Genomic DNA, 22,695 nt, shown 5'->3' on the forward strand with positions numbered 1-22,695 from the left:
AGGGTTGCTAACCTGGAGTAGAGGGTGGGCCTTGGTTCCGCAGCCAGCCACTCAGGAAGTAGCATGAGGGGGCAGTGAATGGGAAGACTGCCTAAGACGGAGGAAGTGGAAGTAGAAAATGCACATAGTGACCTGTCTGGAGGGCAAGTCACAAAGAGGTGGCAGCAGCTCCTGGAGTGAGAGGGGCTGCAGACTGAAAGAGAGATGGAGTGCAACTGCAGGAAGGGGCATGGGTTTTTGCAGAGCTGATCCCTAGAGTGGCCAGGAGGAGGCACCATTCTAGTGATGAGGGGAGCACCCCGGCACACCTTAGTAAAGGACTTTTGAGTGACCTCAAGAAAGGGAAGATTAGAGACACTGATTAAACTGCAGGATTGGGGGCCTCGAGTTTTTGTGTGTAAATAATCTTACTTCAGATTCTTCCATGTTCTTACCAGTGACTTTGTACTTTTGGTGGTTGTTTACTGATGCTGAGAATTGTTTTTCAATAATCATTGGCAAGGTGTGGAGGACAAATAGTCTATCTTTAAAGACACATCCCCTGTTTCGACCTTGTTGTCCCCGCTGATTTTAATTCATTTGCATAATATTCCTTATGGGAGTATTTTTGATTCTTTTCTGGAACTAGAAGATGACAATACAGTTGCTGATGGAGTCCATATTAGGCTTTCTATAAACAGATACATACATACGGTTATTAAAATGTGTCTGTCACAGGCTAGCTGGCCTTTTAAGGTAAGTCAGGCTGCCTGTGAGCTACCAGCTAGCTGCCAACTGATGGTGGTAGGGCAACTTGATGATTAGTGACCCCAGCTACAAGGAATCAGGAAGATTATACAAAAAGAGTGGAGAACTCGGATAGGGAGAGAGAAACTGCAGAGACCCAGAAGGAAGTAGGACACTTCCCTCCCCCTGGGAAAGATCTGAAGAAGAAGGTAGGAAAACTCACAGGGAGCAGGGACAGGATCCAGTGGGCAATGCCCTGAGGTAGAGTCAATAAAAGCACTCTAGTGGAGGCTGAGGGGTGTGGAGAAAATTATTAGTTCAGCAGAGAAGGGAGAAGTCAGAGGCTGGCGGACCAAAGGGAAGCCATGTTAAGTACAGGCTGCAGGGAAGTAGCACAAGGGACTTAGAGGTAGCGAACAGATCAGAGAAATAGCAGCAGACCTAGCTGCTTAATACAGGGTTCCTGGGCCAGAGCCCAGAGTACAGTGTGGGCCTAGGTTACTGCTCCTTGAGGAGTGGGCATGAAAACCCAACAATAGGATCTGAGGGAGGTCAAATAAGAACACTTCAGTGGAGCCTGAGAGGGGTGAAAGAATTATTATTTGGCTGTTTAGCTTATACGTTCAGTTGGATATTTTGTTACCCTGGAATGGGACTGAACTTTACATGACTTTGCCAGTAGGCTGAGCCACACGACCTCAGGAAAGACCATCAGGAAATGCTGGAGGCAAGGACCCTTTGCAGCATTGGACCCTGACACAAGGGGGTGCTATGGATGGTGAGCGGCAGTGTAATGTAGCATAATCTCTTTTGCAGAGGAGGAAATTATTTCTTTGTTTCCACTTTGTGCATCAAAAAAGAGTAAAACAGTTTGTGATATATACACTCACACAGACACTACTAAAATAGGAGTGCTTTAGCATTATCCCACCTTACATTGTTGCTAACAAACCAAAGCTTGCTGTACAAAAGATAACTGATTGATACAAGTGGACTAGTTTTACAATTCAGAGCACTCGTTGAAAAACCCAAAATTTCGAGAATAAAATGAGGAATATGAAGATTTTTTTGGCTCTACAGGGCCAAATATATTTTCACTGAAATGGACTCACACGCAGGGTAAGTTGGGCCCCTCCAGTCAAAATCTGCTCCCATTCATACCTGTGAACCATCTCTGTCAAGGGAGATTCAGAAATTCAGGCCTCACTTACAGTACTTTCATTTTCTCTTGCAGCATTATGACTCCAAATTTCAAAAGAGCTCTGCTCATCACAAAAAGCAGTGATTCATATTTATTTCTTAATCAAATGTGAGAAATAAAAGCAGTGGGAATGTAGCTGAAACCTGTGGATATCCTGATGCTAGTAAAACCAAAAATCCTTTACAACAAATCCCTTGTTTTTTAGCTTTTTTTGAAACTGATATGTAACAAAGGTTTCAAAAAGATAAAACAATAGGATTCTTTAAGCAATCAAGAGGTACCTAAAAGCTTATCAAAACCAGAAGTCTTCCAAATGAAAAATTAGAGAATTTTCCTAAAGCCAATGAGTAGTTGCTGACTTCCTGATTTTAGAGTACAAATCCATTAACAGGCTTCTGAAAATCTGATACATTCAGATCACATATATACAGTCATATTCATACATGTAGCTAATGAATGGAATAATGGGAAGAGTGTGTATATATACGTATATATGTGTAAACAAAGCAAATAGTTGGGAAAGATCTTATTAACTATTTCTAGCTTTGCCATAGAATTCTCATGTAGTCTTGGGCAAGTCAATTCTTTGTCTTCCTGTCTCCATCTGTAATGTGGAGATAATACTTACCTGCCTCACAGTGGCTAAAGGGACAGATTTACAAAAGAATTCTGCTCCTCTTTAGGCATGACATGGCTAAATTGTCAAAAGGGCTCAGCACCTTGTTCTCAGTGGTTGCTCCTGCATGCTGAGATCTTTTGAAAATCTGACTTGAAACTATTAGTGTTGCTAAAATGCTTTGAGATCTGCAGCTGGGATGCTTAACTTGAATGGAAAATATGGCACAATAGTCATACTAAATTAGAGTAATAAAACATTTTATGCTAAAATGTAAGTCTTATCTAGAAAACTTCCACTATATGTCCTGGTGGGTGGGTGTGTATGGGGCAGGGTGCGGGTTAACTGAATGGTATCTTGTATTCTGAGATACAATTACAATTTATTCAATTCTCAGTTTGACAATTTAACTATAATTTTGTCTGTATTCTTTGGGCTGGATGCAGTAGCCCTTCTCCCATGAAACACCCTTTGACTTCAACAAGATTTATTGGGATTTCTCTGGGAGTTCAGAGCTTGTAGGATTGGGCCCTTAAATGAAATCTAAGCTGAGCTATTAAAATTCCATTGCTTAGGGTTTTGATCTGTTGCTAGAGCCAACCAAGCTTTTAGACAGCATCTTGCAATTTTTGAGGCTCTTTAGCCTCTGGAGAAGGGTTAAAAGTGCAGTAAAACAATCTACTAATCAAATTTAACATTTTGTGCGAGGGATCTCTAACCTATAACTGGAAGCAGAAAGTATTTAACTTGGTTTTGATCCAGACTGAACTGTGCTTTTCACCAGGAAATAGCAGCATCTGATTACTATTACAGAATTATCATGAATAGAAGATGAACAATATTGTATTGTCAGGTGCACTTCTGTAATAAATGTGAATACCATTACAAGGCAAATGGAGAAATCTGCAAAATTAGGTGCATCATAAAAACAGTAGGCACCCACTTTACAAAGTAAAATGACATCAAGAAATCAAATTAATCTGTTTCCAGATTTTATTTTTTAAATTTAAGCCTCTATTTTCTATTCCAGAACACACAATACAAATTTTTCTGCTTTATAGGTAAGTTCTGAACAATTATTCTTCTATTACTGAGCTACATGAAACAGCACATTTTAAAAACATTTTTGGTGATCAAACTCCTTCATACATGCCCAGTTTATTTCATAAGACCATAGAGCCAATCCTTGTACATTGCCTTGAAAATTAATTGGGATTTGTGAGCTAGAATAACCATCACTTGTTGAAAATGCTGGTACTTCCATATAAAATAGCTGTTTTAATGAGCCCATTCCTGAACTCCTTTCTTCAGTTAACAGGAATTTTTAGTAAGTAAGGAATTTGATATCAAGCTCTATATATTGTGACAGGGTTGGGACAGATGGCTACAGGAGAGAAATTTTTTTTTTTGAAGCAGAAAAGAATTTTATTTGTGTAACACTTACAAAGAATCACCAAAAAGTATAAAGCAAAACTATGCAACAAAACTAAAGCAAACACAAGGTATAACACAGCAGCCTTCAGGAGGGAGAAGTGTTCAGGCTAGCCTGGGCACGGGGGGGGGGGCTTCCTCGACACTCGTGGTCTTCCACCCTCCTGAGTTACCTGGTGGCCTAGAGCGGGGGGGCTTCCTTGACACTCATGGTCTTCCACCACCTCGAGTTACCTAGTGCCACGCCCAGTGTCACCGATTATTCCTCTCCTGAGAGTGCCCGACAAGATGGGCATGGCTGTGGGGTGGGCAGTTTGGGAGTGGGGGGGACGTGTGATAGGACCCCTCCTAGGTGACAGTTATGATGGTATCCACAGCGGCAACGGCTGGGGCTGGGGTCTCTCGCTCTTCCGCTCAATCAAAGGGTCAGATGGAGGGAACCGGATGGGGTCACTGAGCAGAGAACCTCGGACAGTGCCCACTGCTCCTCGAAGGCGTCAAGGGAGTCGGTGAACGCCACCCAGAGGAACTCCACCCAGATACAAGAATGTACTGAGGATTGGAAAACGGCCCTACAATTGCAGGACAATTCATTAGCCAACCTCCCCTCTCTGGTTTTATAAATGGCTGTTTTGGCTAGGAAGAGGTTAAGCAGGAGATCTCGCGATTTTGTGGGGCCACGGATGGGGAGTGTGTAGATAAAAAGGTGAGGGGAAAAGTGTAGCCAAAAGCGTAATAAAATACTCGTGATGAGCCGGAAAAGGGGCTGCAGCCTGGCACACTCTAAGTATATGTGCGCCAGGGTTTCCCTTATGTTGCAAAAAGGGCAAGTATCCGGGATGGGGGTGAACCACGTCAAAAACACGCCCGTGCTCACAGCTCTGTGAAGGAGCCGCCAACTAATGTCCCCGATGGGCCTTGGGACCAAGGCGGAATACAGGCTGGCCCACCGGGCTTGCTCACCCTCCAAAGGTGGCAGGAGGTCCCGCCACTTTGTATCGGGGCGGGACACCAGGGTGGGGCATGAAGGGTGTGAAGCGTGAGTGTGTATAGATATTTCTGTGGCACGATTTGAAAACTGACTGGCTGCAGTTCATGCAGCCGGCTCGCAGTGAAAGGGTGAGGGGTTTGTTGGGATCTACAGGGTAGGGGCCAAATTGAAAGGTCCGGCGGGCCTGGGGTAGAGGGTGGGCGGGGAGCGCCCTCGCACAGGGCTTGGTTGAGATAAGCCCGAGCAGCGGGCGTCAAGGCGGCCTTCACCTCCTGAAGTACGCGCCGGGGGGTACGAGGTCTGGAGAGCCCCATTCGCTGAGCAAGCGTCAGGGGATCCAGCCAGTCTCCCTGGTTGTAGTCCAGGAGGTCTCCGACTCTCATGACTTCCGCCAGGACCAAACTCTGGCGCACCGAGTGGGACTCCGCCTCCTGCACACAGAGCTGGGGGTTGTATAGCAGGGGCTCCGTGAGGAGATCTGCTCCCACGGCGGCCGCCACGGACCTGGTCATTGAGAACAGTTTCCAGGTCCAGAGGAGGTCCTGGTAGAAGACCGGCAGCCCAGAGATGTCTCGCGGAAAACCTCTCAGACAAAGATAAAAGAGCTGCCGGTCGTATTGGAGCCCTTGGAAGCGGTGCAGGAAGGCATGCGCCAATATGCTCCACGTCAAACTACCTGCACTATAAAGGAGCCTCTGCAGGGCCTGGAGGTGGAAAACATGGACCTGAGTGTGCAGACACTTCAGGCCCTGCCCTCCTTCCTTCAGGGGTAGATGAAGAACCCCAACAGGGGCCCAGTGCATTCCTGACCAAAAGAACTCTAGAATCGATGTCCGGAGGTTGGTCAGGAAACCTGGGGCCGGGACCAGGGTGTTGAGCTGGTACCAGAGCGTGGACAGAACTAGTTAGTTAAGCACCAGTGCTCACCCTCGGAGGGAGAGACATCAGAGTAACCTCGTCCATTTCCGGAGCTGCTCTATGACCCCGTCTTCTAAATTTTGCCAGTTCTCCGGCGGAGAAGGGTGTGTGGCTGAAAGGTAAATGCCTAGGTAGAGCAGTGGACTCGCGCTCCACCGGATGGTCTGAAGCGCGGGTGGGAGGGAGCTCACCTGCCGCCAGTCCCCCACCACCAAGCCAGAGCTCTTGACCCAGTTGACTCAGGCAGAGGAGGCTGCCGAATAGATGGCCTGGCAAGCCTCCACCCGTGCCAAGTCGCCTGGGTCCTGGACCACAAGGAGCACGTTATCGGTGTACGCCGACAGGACCAGCCGCAGCTCCGGCTCCCGCAGCACCAAACCTGTCAACCTCCTTCGGAGGAGACAGAGGAAGGGCTCGATCACCAGAGCGTACAGCTGGCCCGAGAGGGGGCACCCCTGCCGTACTCTTCGCCTGAAGCTGACTGGTTCGGTCAGGGTCCAGTTGAGCCTAACCAGACACTCCGCAGAAGCGTACAGCACCTGCAGAAAACTCACAAACTGAGGTCTGAATCCAAATACCTGCAGAGTGCCCAGAAGGTATCCATGGTCCACTCTATTGAACGCCTTCTCCTGATCAAGAGACAGGAGGGCGAATGACAGACCATTTCTACACCTCAGTTCCAAAAGATCTCGGACTAGAAATAGGTTGTCAAAAGTGCTGCGGCCTGGGACAGTGGAGGTCTGGTCTGGGTGGATCACGTCCACCATCACGGACCCTAGCCGCAGCGAGATTGCTTTCGCTTCAATTTTGTAGTCCGTGCTAAGGAGCGAGACTGGACGCCAGTTTCGTAAATTGCGGAGGTCCCCCTTCTTCGGCAACAAGGCGAGCACCGCTCGCCTGCATGAAAGAGGGAGGACCCTGCCCTGCAAAGACTCGGCCCAGACAGTGGCTAGGTCTGGGCCAAGGATGTCCCAGAACGCGTGGTAGAACTCCACGGTCAGCCCGTCCATGCCCGGAGATTTATTGGTGGGGAAGCGACGGAGGGCTTCCGAGAACTCGGCCAGGGTGAGAGGCAGCTCTAGTCGGTCTCGGTCGCCCATGCTGACTGTGGGGAGTTCCTCCCAGAGCACCTGCAAGCGCCAGGATCGGTCGGATCTGGGGAGAAAAGGCTTGTGTAGAGGTCACGGGCCCTCCCACACATCGCCACCGGCTCCGTGAGGGGGGCGCCGTCTTCTGCTAGAAGGCAGGTGATGTGTTTCTTGGCCCCCCTCATTTTCTCCAGGGCAGAGAAGTAACGGGAGCCGCGATCCATCTCCCAAAGGAGGTGGATGCGGGATCGAACAAAGGCACCTCAGGACCAATGGTCCTCGAGGGCCCGGAGCTCCTCCCGCTTCTCCTGGCACGCTGCGCAGAGGAATGGGTCTTCGGGGTTGGCGGCCAGGCGCCTCTCCATCTCTAAGACCTCCCGTTCCAACTGCTCTATCATTGCATTTCTCCGTCGGCTGGTGCCCCGGGTATAGTCACGGCAGAAGAGCTTGGCACGCACCTTCCCTAGATCCCATCATCGCCGCGCCGAGGGAAAGGCACGTTGCTGCTCTCGCCAGGCCAGCCAATACTACCGGAAGGACGTCACGAAGCCCTCATCCTCCAACAGGCTGTTGTTAAAGTGCCAATAGGCCGGCCCCGGCCTCTCTGCACGGAGGGAGGCTGTTATGGTGGCTAGATGATGGTCGGAAAATGGGGCCGGCCAAATGTTGAAGGAGTGGGCTTGTGAAAGATGGAAACGGGATAAATAAATACGGTCCAACCGAGAGTGGTGTGACTGATGGGGCTCCACCCGGACAAAGGTGAACGTGGAAGTGTCATCTGGGTGGTGGGCACGCCAGACGTCCACTAGGGAGTGATGTTCGACTATTTTTCGGAGAATGTTCGCAGCGGCTGGGCTCAGCTCAGCCCCTGAGCGGTCCCGTTCCTTGAGGGTGGTGTTAAAGTCCCCTCCCAGGACTAGGCACTCATGAGAATCTAGGGTGCCGAGGAAGTCGAACACCCGCTGATAGAATTGTGGCCATTTCGGGCTCGTTGTCGAGGCATGGATATTAACAAAGTTGACCACGAGCCCCTCCATACGGACTCGGAGATGCAGCAGGTGGCCCGGCACGGTCTCAGTGACCCCTAGCACCTCGGGCCATAGGTTGGGGGAGAACAGGGTCACCACTCCAGCTTGTCGAATCGTGAAGTGGCTAAAGTAGACCCCGTCCCCCCACTCCAGCCACCAGCTGTCCTCGGCGATCGGATCCGTATGGGTCTCCTGCAGGAAAACCACAGAGTACCCCCCTTCCCGAAGGTAAGAGAGTACCTGGGACCTGCGGAGAGTCATTCTACAGCCCCTGGTATTCAAAGTTGCAATAATGAGAGGCGTCATGCGGAGGGCTGGGGGGGGGGGGTTCCTTGTTGGCGGGGGTGTTCGCGGTCCCCGGCGGGTCACGCAACAATCCGTGACCCATTCCATAAGTGAGTAGATCGTCACAGAAGCTGCGGGCCTGCCCGTAGGCTGCGGAGCCGTGCCTTCCTTTCCCTCTACCCTCCTTTATAAGGGCCCTTGTGGCCTGGAGGATTTGATCAAAGTCCCCCCATAGCTGGAGAGCTAGCTGTACCCTGTTGTGGGAGCCACGGATGTCTTCTAAAAACTCCCGCAATGCTTTTGGCAGCTCATGGTGGGGTTGGGTTTTGCGATTTCCGGGTTATTCCCTGGTGGGGCTCTTGGTGCAGCCTCGTGGTCCGCTCAGGCAGGCAGGGTGCAGACCACCGATGGGGCGACTGACAGGCTAAAGTTATTAGGTCCGTCTCAAGCCTTGGGGTAGAAGGGGATGGTGGAGGGAAAATTGGAGCTCCTAATGGGTCGCAGCAGGAAAATGCAAAGGCTGCTTATTGGGAGGAATCCACAAAAAACAGGAAAGAAATAACCCCGGGGTGGCAATAGCATTGCAGGAGGAGGTGGATTGGGCAGGGATAGGGGTGGGGGCCGGGGCAGAGGTGAGGCTCTGGGTTTCGGGAGGCAAGCAGCTGAAAGGTGGTGCCTCCCAAGCAGATTTGAGGGTTGAGGAGTGGGGGAGGGGGCTCCCAGTGATGCTAGGCGCAGGCTCTGTGGTGGATTTGGCGGTCATGGCATCAGGTGGTGGACCACCTTCTGTAGGGTGCCCGCCCAGGAAGGCGGTTAGGGGGAGGGAGCATGGGGAAAGGGGGACTGGGGTGAGGTTGCCCAGATCGAGGCCGGCCGGCAGTAGGTCATCCTCTCCCTGGGTGACTGGGGTCAAACCTAGGGCCTTGATCTCCTCATACATGGAGGAGAGGTCGCCTTCTGTCACCCCAGAGGTCTCCCTTCTGGCGCCCGCTTTGGCGGTTACTTCGGGGTTCGCGGGGGGTTCAGGTGATATTCGGGCAGAAGGGGCTTCCTCGGGGTCTCGGAGGAGAGGGTCTCCTGTGGAGGGGAGATCCTACTTTTTAATGCTATTGTGTCTTCCCCTCCCGACACCGGCAGATGGATCTTACTCATGGGCATAGCGGAAGGCTCAGTATCAGTGCCTCCCTTCCTGGTCTTCCGGGGGGCCTCTGCATTGGATGGGTGCAGCGGAGCTCGAGCCTTCCGCCTGCCTCGCTTCCCCTGGACTAGGGTCCAGCCCTCCATAGTGTCATCTGGTGGTTGATTAGCAGGGGTCGTGTTGGGGGGCAGAGGTGATGGTTCAGGGGTTCAGGGGGGTAATGGTGAGGCAGCATGGGGGGCGGGGGGTTCTCCTTGGGGCGGGCCCTTTCCTATACTTGGTGATATCTTTGCTGCACCCTCCTCCATAGGCTCTGCTGGATTGTTAACAGCAAGGGTGGGGCTCCCTCACTCGTCTGGACGTTGTAGGGGACGTGTCTCTTGGGCCCGGGCAGGAGCAGCAGTGGATCGAGCAGGAGAGGTGGTTTCAGGTGCTGGGCGGCCAGGGGCGTTGGCAACGACAAAGCCGATGTCCTGCCGGGTCTTGGGGATCTCGGGTGCCCCTCCCCGCTTTGCCAAGGGGCAGTCTCTTCGGACATGCCCCGCTGATCAGCAGAGGTAGCACCGGGCCTCTCCTGTGGAATAGTAGACCCGATAGCGGGCTCCTTGGTAGGGGACTAGGAAGAACCCTCGAGCGCCTCTCCATCACGCGCCGCCGCCAGCGGTAGAAGCTGCACTTGCCGGCGGAACGAAAGGACATGACGGAGGGTGGGGTCCTTGCAGCCCAACAGGAGGGGGCTGATGACAGAAACGGGTTTCCTCAGGGTGGAGAGAGCGAGTAACAGGGCAGCATTGGGTAGAAAAGGAGGGATGGAGGTCAGGTCTAGGCGGACGCCCAGGTCCTCTAGCGGTTCCAGGGGAACGAACACCCCCCCCCACCGCCAGGCCCTTCTCCACCGCCTCCTGGGAGGCAGCCTCCGATGCTAAGAAAAAGACTACCTTCCCATACATTTTGGAGGCCGCCACAATAGCCGTGGGTCCTACCACCCTTGCCAACGCCTGCATGTATGTCTCCACGTGGGGCGAGGCGAGCACCAGGAGGCAACAGACGCCGTGCTTCCTGGTCATGGTGGGAAAGGGGCCCCGGTCACTATTGATGGTAGCGGAGGCAGTGGGTGGGCGAGATGATGAGGCGGCAGGCTGGCGGGGGGACGCTTGCAGAGCTGGTGGAGGGAACAGCGGCGAGGGACACCATGGTCGATGACGAGGCCACAGCGGTGGGGGTAGCCCCTGCCATGGAGGGCCTGGTGGTTTTAGCGGGGCCCTTTCCCTTCTTCACACCCTGGCCTTTCCGGGCAACTGGGGGGGGGGGCTCTCCTAGGATCTGGGGGGGTGGTGGACGTTGCAGTGGCAGTAATCACCCGGGTGCCTCCGGCTGCCGATGCCCCAGTGGGGGTGGTGGCAGGTGTTTTGGCAGCAGTGGTGGAGGGGGGCGCTTGGGGGCTCGGTAGGTTGGGGAGGGGCAGGTGAGGTTGTTAGAGGGGCCTCACCCCTCTCATGCCCTGCCATTATGAGCAGGGAGAGACGGGGAGACACCAGAAGGAGGAGGGGGAAGCAGATTAACCACTCTTCCCTGCTGGTCTGCAGGCGGGGGTGGGGGGGTGCCAAATGGGTCGGACTGGACGGGGAAGGAAAACAGGAGTTGGGGTCCGGTAATAGGGGCAAACTGTACGGTAAACAGTCCGGGGGGGGGGACGTGGACCCACGCACGTTTGTCCAAAGAGTCTCGTTTGGTCGGCTGTTGTGTTTGGTCCGAACGGCAAAATTCAAAGCAAACAGCTGAATCCAAAAGCAGATGGCAAGTTGCCAGCAGGAATGGATGGCGGGGGGGCCGTGACGGTTGTAATAGTGTTGGGGGGGCACCGATGGATCGGGGGGCAGCTCAAGTAGATAAGAAGAAAAAAATAACTTGTCGGTTAATTACAGGTCCACAAACAAACAGCAAAACGGTTGGGTCTGGGGGCGTCCACTCCCCTCCTCTGGGGAGCGGGTCGGCAGTCCTCCCCCCCTCCTCTGGGGGTTGCAGCTGAAGCAGTAGCAGTGTCCGAGGGCAGGCATGGGGGGGCTGGCAGCAGGCTGGCAGCTGACCAGCACTCGAACGGCAGCAAAAAAAAAAAAAAAACCCGAAGAAAAAGCATCTGGCCCGGTTGGGGGCAGGGGGAACTGAAGCGGGGTCTAAAAAGTAAGAAAAGCCAGACCAGGGGGCTTTAGGAAAGAATAGAAAGCGAATAGAGTAGCAGCAAGCGACGGAGGTCCCTTTTCCCTGGGTAAGGGAACAGGAAAGGTTCCAGAACAATCAGGGACCTTCTGGAGACAATTAAGACAGACAGGCTGATTAGAACACCTGCAGCCTATCGAGAAGCTGCTAGAATCAATTAAGGCAGGCTAATCAGGGCACCAGGGTTTTTAAAAGGAGCTCACTTCAGTTTGTGGTGCGCGTGTAAGGAGCTGAGAGTGAGAATGTATATTGTTGGAGGACTGAGGTGTACAAGCATTATCAGACACCAGGAGGAAGGTCCTTTGGTGAGGATAAAGAAGGTGTTGGGAGGAGGCCATGGGGAAGTAGCCCAGGGAGTTGTAACTGTCGCACAGCTGTTCCTGGAGGCACTCTGGGCAGCTGCATTCCACAGGGCCCCGGGCTGGAACCCAGAGTAGAGGGCGGGCCCGGGTTTCCCCCAAACCTCCCAACTCCTGATCAGACACAGGAGGAGTTGACCTGGACAGTGGGTTCATGAAAACGGCCAAACTAAGGGCTGCCGTGAAGCTCGAAGGCGAGTAAATCTGCCAATAAGTGCAAGACCCACCAAGGTAGAGGAGGAACTTTGTCACAATATGTATGATGCATTCTACTTGAGCAAGGATTAGATTACATGAATTACATCATTTACTGATCGGAGATCTTGAAGGCAGCATGATGAGGTCCAGCAACTCCTCAGTTTGTTTGTAAAAATAAAGGACCTGATATTACAGTCCTTACTCACACTAGTAGTCCCACTGGGGTAATGTGAAATTAGCCACATAAGTAAATGTTGCAGGACTAGTATTTCTTATAGTATTTACCCCCCTTTTCTCCCCACACACAAATACAATTCTTTGCATGTGTAATAGAATAGAGGAGCTACGCAACTGAAAAGATTTATTGCTGTCAATTGTGTTTAGAATATTACTCAAAACTAAACTGAACTGGTTTCAGGTCTGGCAAAAATTTGGGTTTGGTTCATATGAACCTTATTGCTATGGATGCAAAATGAAAAGATTCAAGAAAAAGATTACCTCAGGCCAGCAGGTTTATGAAACTAACTAAAATCTCCTGTCTTAGTTCCAGTGAATTTGAAGCTGAGGTTTTAGTTACAGATGAACCTGAAACTTAAAGCCATGTCAGGGACTCTCAAAACTCTTGGAATCAAAACTGCTGGAAAGGTTTGGTGTAAACTCATGCAAATGCCAAAAATGGGCTTTACACAGCTCCAGTTATAAAACCAGATCCTGCAAAGTACTCTGCTGCCCCTGTTGAAGTCAGTGAGGGAGTAGAGAGTCCTCAGTCCATGAAAATGGTGGTGTGAAAGCCAGCCTGGATTATTCTTCTCATCTCAAGAAAGATCACTGTAATTTGTGTCAGAAAAGCAACATGCATAGACCAGCTCAATACAGGAACTACAGGATATTCGTGGCTGAGCTATTAACTTGCTGGAAGCCCTTCACCCATTTATCTTACACCGGTTCCTAGAGAGATTCTTCCCTTCAGAATTATAGTGAAAATCTTTAGCAGAAAAAAAGCTCTGTCTAGAATTTTGTTCTTTAAAGAATCAGCCTTTTCTACTGACTTTTTTGGAAAGCTTCCAGAACGTTAATTCCAATACGTTTCAGAAAAGAGGGAATTAGGACTGTTCTTTTCAGCTTTGAACAAATGGGCCAACTATTTTCTTCATCGCTAACAACTTCACACAGTGTCTCATTTAAAATCTAGTAATTTTTTGTTAATGTAAAAGTCCCTCATGAGCTCAGCAGCAGAGTCCACATGCAGAGGACAGTCAGGATGAGGCCCTAAAATTTCAAGAAACATTTACATTCACTAGATCAACAGCAACTTCTTTTAAAGGTGATCTGAGTCCAGAAAACATATATGCTAATGGTATGGTCACTGAAAACAAGGCCAGTTATTAAACTATCAGGGCTGGAACGTAAGGTATCACATGCCTCTGGGAGTTGCGCACACACAATAGTTAAGAGTTCTGCCCTTTGAAGGCCAGACTTGATTTTCTGTAATGGAGCCCACAACTTCTAACCTACTATGACACAGACATACCGATCTTCTCACTATTTCACAAAAGGGGATAGTGTGGTCTCTGCCAAAAGCAAAAAACTGTCTCATTGTCATGATGTTTATATGGGATTTTTGTATTGAGTGATATTTGTATGGGAAATCATTTTAGAGTTATGTAATATGTAGGACATGGGTTTCAAAACTGTTCAAGTGAAACTTGTCACCTGAGGCGAAGTGGGTCTCAGTACTAACTAAATTAACACTGAGAATGATGGACAATCTGTGGAGCCAAGCTGTGTGTTTACTGTCTGGACGGCACAGGCTTGATGATTTACAAAGAAAAGAGGAGCCCAAAACACATTTCTGAATTAGGGACCACCTGGGGTAAGAGACAATGAGTCTGTAGAAGAAATGAAGAAAGAACACAAGATTTCATTCATTATGGAGGATACATTCTTCCAGTGGGGTTGTCTCATGAAAGATGGATCCCAGCTTTCTGGATTGGACAAGCACAGTAAGAACTAACTATTGGGTGAGGAAAGTAACTTGTTCGTAAGAATAGCCATAGATCACATTTTGCTTTTACCTGTAGCCTTGTTTCCAAGCCGTTATACTTGCTTATTTGAATCTCTGTCTCAAGCTCTTAAATAAACTTCAGTTTGGTTTTACTAAAGACACATCTAAGTGTTTTGTGCTAAGGCGAGTGTTGAACTGAGGCGAAGCCAGTGAAGTGGAGTGCACTGCTTCCGCAGGCAGTGGATCAGTGTGTATTGCATGTGTCCAGGAGATAAGGACCTGTGCACTCAAAAGTAACAAAGGGGAATGTGTAAATTGCTAGCCTGCACTGAGAGAGCACGTTGTTGGGGAGGGTTTCCCTTCATGGGCATAGACAAGGCTTTCTACCACTGTAAGCAGGTGGTAGTGATTCACCCTGGACACCTCCATTAAAAGTCACACCTATTCGTAAAGTGTGTTAGTATCCCCAACATTTTATGAAATCAGAAGAAGGGGAAATTGTGGCCAGTTACAGAACTATCAACCCCACCCACATGCTTATACTCTCAGTACCTTGTTTAGTATGGCTTGTTAAAAACTCTTCAGCTAGGGAAAAATATTAGCACGTTCTGAAAAGTACGTTATTAGTCCCATTATAAAGATGCAGATATCTGTCCCCATGGTACAATGAAAGTTAAAGAAAACACTGTTTAGAAGCTATAGATAACACTTTATTTCCCTTTTTAACAGAACTGAGAGAATCAGTGACATACTTCATATTGTTTCAAGGGTTTAGATGAACAAATTAACGTTAAAGTGTAAGTGCAGTATAAACGTGGAGAAATGGCTTTATTCAAGGATGCTCTGAAACCAGTGATGGTCTGAAAGTAAATTACAAATTCTCCCTGCCCATGTTTCCTAAATAGTCCAGTAAAATAAAAATCAGTCCATCAGTTATGTCTGAACACACTGGAGACATAATAGAATGTGCTGCACTGGAGAGACTTGCAGCTCTAGTCCTATGCTTAATACAGATTACAAATAACTTCCTGTGGCATATGGAAAGAATTTGTGACGGAATGTTGTTTAAAAATCTAGGCCTTGTATCTGTTCCACTAGGTTCCTTTCTGGGAGGCACTGCACTGTGAAAGTACACAGTATCCTTTTGTCCTAAATTAATTCACAAGAGTGCACAAGATATCCTTAAGTGAGAGTGTGTGCACATTTTTGCTGTGTTCTCCAGATATCTTAAGGTTCTTGTAGAAAGGATTCATTATCACTGTTATGCATTTTTTTTCCATAGATATACAATTTTAATTCTCAAAATAAAAGTTGATTTTTACAAAATATAAAGCACAACAATGCCCCTAGCAGTGTGCCACATAGAAAAATGTTCACTTTCCATTGAGAAGAGCATCTTGTGCTAATCCTCAGAAAGCATTCATCCAAGGTCAGATTTTTGGCCTTGCTTTAGTCATGTTGCCCCCCATGTCTGGAGAATTCTCCTCACCCCCATCTGATCATGGCAGTTTTATGGTTCCCTTGCACCAACAGAGTGGCACAAAATGACTGTACTGACATAAGGATCTTGCCCAATGTGGCTAGGTAATCAACCCTAGAGGTCATTGGGCCTGTGTTGATAGGAAGGCAGTGCGATTTTCTGACCAATTACAGACGAAAGTGGGCATTATTTGCTATTGTGGAGTCCTAAAGGACCCCAAAGCTATGTATCACTTTGAAGTCAGATGCCCACATCCGGGGAATGTTACAAAGGCAAGTTCTTAGAAGTGCTTCCCTCTTCTTACCTACCTCAGTCAGTCTTGCCTGGATTCTGTTTTAGCCAGCTGCTTTTCATATAGGTGCTAGGCATTAAGGAAGCTGGTGGTTGGTGCTGTTTCTCTTTGGTGTAAGCAAGATATGGAGTTGGGTGTCATCTGTAGGCTGAATTGTCAGCAAAATATGTTGTCTCATTAGTTCTTTTGCAGCTCCATGAATATCTGAGCAGAAAAATAATATCAACACGTGTACTTACAGCTTTAATGTTGTATTTTTTTTTGGTGGGGTGTATGAATTATGCCCCCTGTAGGACTTTTAAAATGTCTTCCTCCAAATTCTGAAGTCACTTACCCGAGGCAGCAAGTTCTTGGCAGATTTGTTCTAACTGATTAGTTCACATGACACTAGCTGAAGCTTTTAAAAAGCAATATTTGTTTCCCTATGAAACTAGTAAACTATATTTTTTGCTTTTCCCTGGATTAAAAAAATATTCAGATATTGGCTGTCACCCAGAGACTGTGACAACAGATCAAAGCTAGGCCCATGGCCGACATTTCAAGTCAACACATGGTCATTGTATTTTAAATGTGGGTCAATTTGTAACTTGAAGTAAATGATAAAGAGAAATGAACTAATATGCAAAATAGCAAGATCTCAGTTTGAGATGTTTCAGGACTGATTATGTCTTTAGTTCAACAAGATATTTAAGCACAAGCCAAAGGTTAAGTACATTAGTAGTACAGCTGGGTAAAACTTTTCAGATGGAAAGTCTCTGTTCACTAGAACTGCCTAGATGGGCACAAATTCATCAAATTATCTGGCTAAGAACAAATCAGTCTTTGTTGTACCATCTTTGAAATGAACCATTTTGACTTTTCAATTCAAAATAACTTTAAAACGTAAGTAAAATTAAATAAACTTCAAATGAAGCCATACCTTACGGAAAAACTTGCTTTGGATAAACCTGAAACAATTTTTTTTCAGGTTGGTCACTGAATTGGAAAAATCATACATACAACTCTAATTAGTAGTCTACATGTTTGTGAGGTGTTCAGTTACTATGAAGATAACAGACATACCATATAGACACATTTCTGCCTGTTGTATGAGGCAAATTTTTCCTCACTGAAACAAACAAACCCTGTTCTGTACATCCGAGGCTAATGCTTGAAAAAAGAGATCAGTCTTGTGCTGAACTTCACGCAACTCAGCCTCCGTTAGATCAGTTTAGGACCGAATTTAGCACAAATTCCCCAGCTCAATTCAAAGAACCATGGAAATGTAAGTCTGAAAGGGACCTTGAAAGGTCATCAGGCCTAGCCCACTCTGCTGAGGCAGGACCAAATAAAGCTAGACCATCCCTGACAGGTGTTTGTCTAACCTGTTCTTAGAAATCTCCAATGATGGGGATTCCACAACCTCCCTTGGACATCTCTGCCACTGTTTAACAATCTTTTATAGTTAGAAATTTTTTCAAATATGTAACCTAAATCTCCCTTGCTGTAATTTAAGCGGGTTACTTCTTGTCTTACCTTCAGTGGACATGCAGAACAATTGATCCCTCTCCTCTTTATAGCACTCCTTAGTCTATTTGAAGATTGTCTTTAAGACTTCTTCTCTCAAGACTAAACATGCCCAGGTTTTTTTACCTTTTCTCAAAGTTCAGGTTTTCTAAACTTTTTATCATTTTTATTATTCACCTCTGGCCTCTCTCCAGTTGGTCAACATCTTCCCTAAAGTATGACACCCAGTGGACACAGTACTCCAGCCGAAGCCTCGCCAGTGCCAAGTAGAGCGGGATAGTTATCTCCTGTATCTTGCATGTGACACTTCCATTAATACAACCCAGAATATTTGCCTTTTTCATAACTGCATCACACTGTTGATTCACTCAATTTGTGCTCCACTATAATCCCCCTTATCTGTTTCAGCATTACTATCACCTAGTCAATTATTCCCCATTTTGTAGTTGTGCATTTGATTTTTCCTTCCTAAGTGCAGTACTTTGCATTTAATTTGTATTTAATTTCATCTTGTTTGTTTCAGATCAATTTTCCAATTCCAAAGGTCCTTTTTAATCCTGTCCTCCAAAGTGTTTGCCTCCCAACTTGGTGTCATCCACACATTTTAAAAGCATATTCTCCATTCCATTATCTAAACCATTAATGAAAATATTGAATGGCACTGGACCCAAGATAGACTCCTAAAGGACACTACACGATATGCCCTCCCAGTTTGACAGCACACCATTGATAACTACACTTACAGTACCGTCCCTCAATCAGTTGTGCACCCACGTTATAGTAACTTGCCTAGTTTTCTTATGAGATTGTCATGTGGGGCTGTATTAAATTCATCTGCCATGGTGGGTCACAGGAAGAAAAGGCAAAATCTCAGACACACACAGTTTAGGAGACCAAAGTCAACACCCCAAACTGTATCTAGAAGCAGGTGGTGAACCACTACAGTCATTGATGAACTGGTGTAATGTGGCCCCGCCTGACAAGCAGTTGCATCTGTTCTAATTTTATTATATCATTTTGTTCCCCTTCTCAAGCCCTTTCCTGGCTTTCTGAAGTTCATGCATGAAGAGACATTAAGGCTCTAAGGCTCTGCCCCTGTCTGCATCTCATTTCATTCACCCCATGCACAGTCACAAACTTCAGTCTCAGTGTTCTGAAATTAGGTCATGAAAGGAAGATACTGTAATGATTAGTGTAGACAGCACCTCCACCAACAGATGGTGCTATATCTTTATCTTGTTTGTTCTATTGTTGTGGTTCAGACCTGGGAGGTAGGACTAGCAGGAAATTAAGTGTTCCAATAAATTATTATTCTATAAGTGAGTATTACAAAAGTTTTAGGTAACAGGTTTTAGCAGAGTTTCTTGCAACACTTTGTGTTAGAAAGTCTCTGTAGACTCAATGATGAAAACAGAGTGCAAGGTTCTTCCCAGCATTGCTGAAACAGGAGTAACTAACAGGTATTTTTATTGGGCTACAGAATAGCCTGCTGCAGAAAACCCACACAGGAGAGCTAGTGACATGGGGATTTCCATAGACCTGATTAACCCCAGGATCATCACTATTAGTATAATTTATTATTGTTTATTATTTGTACTCTGGTAGTACCCAGAGGCCCCAAACAGGTACAGAACTGTCTGAACACAAAAATATACATGGTCCCTGCCATGAAGAGTCTAAAAACACATTCATTTTGTTTTATGACTTTCCACTTGTGGAATTTGCAAGGAATCAGGTTTGATGGGGAATGGGGTTGGCCTATCTGGAAAGAGGGTCATGTCTTCCAACCCCACAGTATTACAAGATCTCTGGTGACAGCTGGAAGGGCTGGTACATCCACATGTAAATCCCACCTATGTTATTTCTTGAGGCCCTCTTCCCAACAGCCATGCTGCCAGTGCCGCCTCCTCCCCAGACAGGAGCCAATGAGGATTAATATTTTTAAGGTCAGTAGTAAATCCCCTTAAGGTATTTCCATGCTGGGCTCCCCAATAACAGTGCTGTATAGTAGCACTGGACCCCAGAAATTCTGCCTTCTCACCCTAAACCATGCATCTTGAATCTACAGAACCTTACTGTGTAGTGGTCACTTGGCCAGGCTTCCATGAGTTTAGAGGTTGAGGTGGAAAAGGGAATGCCACCTCACTGGCTTCTTCTGACACAATTTAGGCCAACAATTTAGTTTTAGGAATGTAGAAATTGTCTCATTGGACCACAGCCACATTCCATCTGATTAAGTATCTGGTCTCTTGACAGTGGCCAGCACTAAATACTTCAGATGAGAGTACAAGAAATCCCGCTGTTGGCAGATGTGGGAAAATCTATCCCCCATGAAAGTCCCATCCTAATCCCGAATATTTAGACATTGGCTTAAACTCTGAAATATGAGACTTTACCTCTCTTACAATACTCTTTTTGTTAGCATGCTGTCTCATATGGTCCTGTATCCCTTTGCACAGAGTGATTTGTAATTTAAACTCATACAGAATATTTTAACAAGCATTTGCGTTTGCTTAGATATTCTGGAATTCGCTTGAAAGGACTTTGTGCTGTATGTGCAGCAGTAAAGTGATACCTATATGATGGTGATAATCTTCACCAGAACATTGAGAAGTGTCTTGCATTATGTTAATTTTTTCTATTTAATATAATAGGATCATTCATGTCATTTATTTGTGTTTGTTTTTAAAAAATATGATCTACAAAGAAAAAAAGTTGTCCCGTTATGCCTTTTTAGAAAGGTAACCTGAAAGTTCATTTAAAAGAAAGGTGTCCTCCCCCCAATCCCCTGCCCTTTTTTGGCATTAGAAATTCAAGTCTTATCTAGCCTAAAAAGCTTTATAACAAGTGGAAGGAATAAAATAATGGCATTACACAAATCAAGAGACTGAAAGCGGAACCGATGAGAGAGGGATGGAGAGATTTTTAGTCAGGCTGTTCAAAACTTCAGTAATTAATAAACAATTTGATAAGTGGCACCTTTCTTGAAGACTAAACTCCTTTACTCCTTCAGTTACAGTGCACAAGAATACCAGACACATGCCGTGAGACACCCAAGAAGACTTCTAGCAAAATCAGAGAGGAAAAGACATGGCATTCCTGATATTTGTAATGAAATAATGAGAAAGAAACATTGTGGGAGAACAAAAGCTTTAAAGACTTCTTTAAAAATTATAAGGAAGCAAAAAAGGGCACATGCCCCATTTAAAAGTAGTCTTCACAGACTTTTTAATATAGGTATTATTATTATTTGTATTGTATTGTGCATTGATCCAGTCCTGGGTCAGGACCCCAGAGCAATAGGTGGTGTACAAACAGAACAAAATGATGATCCTTACCCCACAGATTTTATAGTCTAAGTATCAGCTTTGTTTGTATGTTGCTGCCATGGCTTTTGGGGTATCCTAACACTATGAGATATTCAAAATGTCATTGCTATTTGGGCATTCAATCTAATAGCAGCAGGGATACTCTGACTGTAAGACTTTTCTTGTCAACATGAACATAATGAATTTGAGAAATTTTAGTATTCTTTTGTTCATCAAAAGTTTGCCAAAAGATATAATTCTGATGGGTTTCCCCCCTTTAAGGTGCCACCTGATGTACTAGGATACCACTGAGCCCACCCGTTCTGCCAGCCTGGCCCCCTTTACCCTGTCTTGTTGAGCCAGGCTCTTCAGCCTCCTCTAGTACACACACACAGGCAGGGCCCCACCCAGCTTCAGAAAGACACAAACACTGTGATCAGCTCTGGGAAGACTCATCTTAAGGGACTTGCCCCAGCACTCAGGTTCCCACCTTCTTTGGAGTGAAGACCCAAAGATATATTGTCTTGTACTGTATAGAAAAATCTGCACAGCGCAAGCTCATAAAAATTTCTCTCTCAATGTGAAGGGAGATATGTACAGTTTCTTGTCTCCCCCAGATATGGATTACACAAACTGAGTTATCTTATAAACAAGAAATAAGTTTATTAACTACAAGACAGATTAAGTGATTATAAAGGATACCAAACAGAACAAAGCAGATTACTAAGCAAATAAAACAAAACATGCAAACTAAGCTTGATTCACAAAAGAAACTGGTTACAAAATGTAATTTCTCACCCTAAATGTTGAATTAGGCAGGATACAGTTTCTGTAGTTTACAGTTCCAGTTATCTCTTCTTATATACTGGACCCCTGCCTCAGTCTGGACTCACCCCTGCCTTTCCTCTCAGGTGCTTTCAGCAGTCTTTCTTCTTAGGTAGGCAATGGAGGAGAGTCCCTCCCCAGCCTTAAAAAGGATTTACGTAAGGCTTGAAACCTTTGTTTGATCACCATCCCCCTACAGAGGAAAGGTACCAGCAGTGTCTAAGGTGGTATTTTCTATCAGGTGATCTTATCACCTGACCTGGTAATGTCACAGCTATATCCCAGGATGCCTCTCAGGAAGGCGAGAGATTAGTATCTTCACAGTCTTATTGTTTCTTCCTAACGGCCCATTAAGGCTGTGATGGTCGGTTGACTGGTGGGTGTCTCACAAATACATACACAGTTGTAATTGTTACATAGTTAATATTCCTAAATTTAGATACAGAAATGATACATGCCTACAAACAGGATAATCACATTCAGTAAATCATAACCTTCCCAATGATACCTTACATGAGCCATCTTGCAGAAAGTATATCTTAGTTATTCCATATTCATCTCATAACCATATTTCTATGGAGAGTATGGGGTGTAACATCACAATAATTACTTACGATTGCTTATGTTCTGTTAAATGGAAATAACCTGCAGAAGAAAGATGTGCTTGGAGAATCAACATGAAAAGTGAAAATTCCTTCCAGTTCTGTAGAAGAGATGTCTGGAGACAGTCTAGCTGTTTTCTTCTCCTCACTGAAAACAATCTCTTACTTTGGAATCCTCTGAGACTTTTCCATTATGACAGCTCTATAAACAAACCAACTTTCAGACCCCCTACCCCTTTTCCTCACAAGAGCCCAGAATATCAGGTGTTGACTAAACAAAGACTGACTGAAGATCAATGAAAACTCATCTGGTAAAACTCCAGATGGCATAACCCTGTCTTTCTAGGGAGAGCCTTTTTTTTTTTTTAATAAAACTGAAGGACATATAAATAAATCCAATAAGCTGAAGCTTCAGATGTAAAAAGAATCCAAACATTTGTTTAGCAGGAACATCATTAAAATAAATGAAAATTACTGTGTT

Source organism: Lepidochelys kempii, chromosome 12 (assembly GCF_965140265.1).
Source record: "Lepidochelys kempii isolate rLepKem1 chromosome 12, rLepKem1.hap2, whole genome shotgun sequence".
NCBI lineage: Eukaryota > Metazoa > Chordata > Testudines > Cheloniidae > Lepidochelys > Lepidochelys kempii.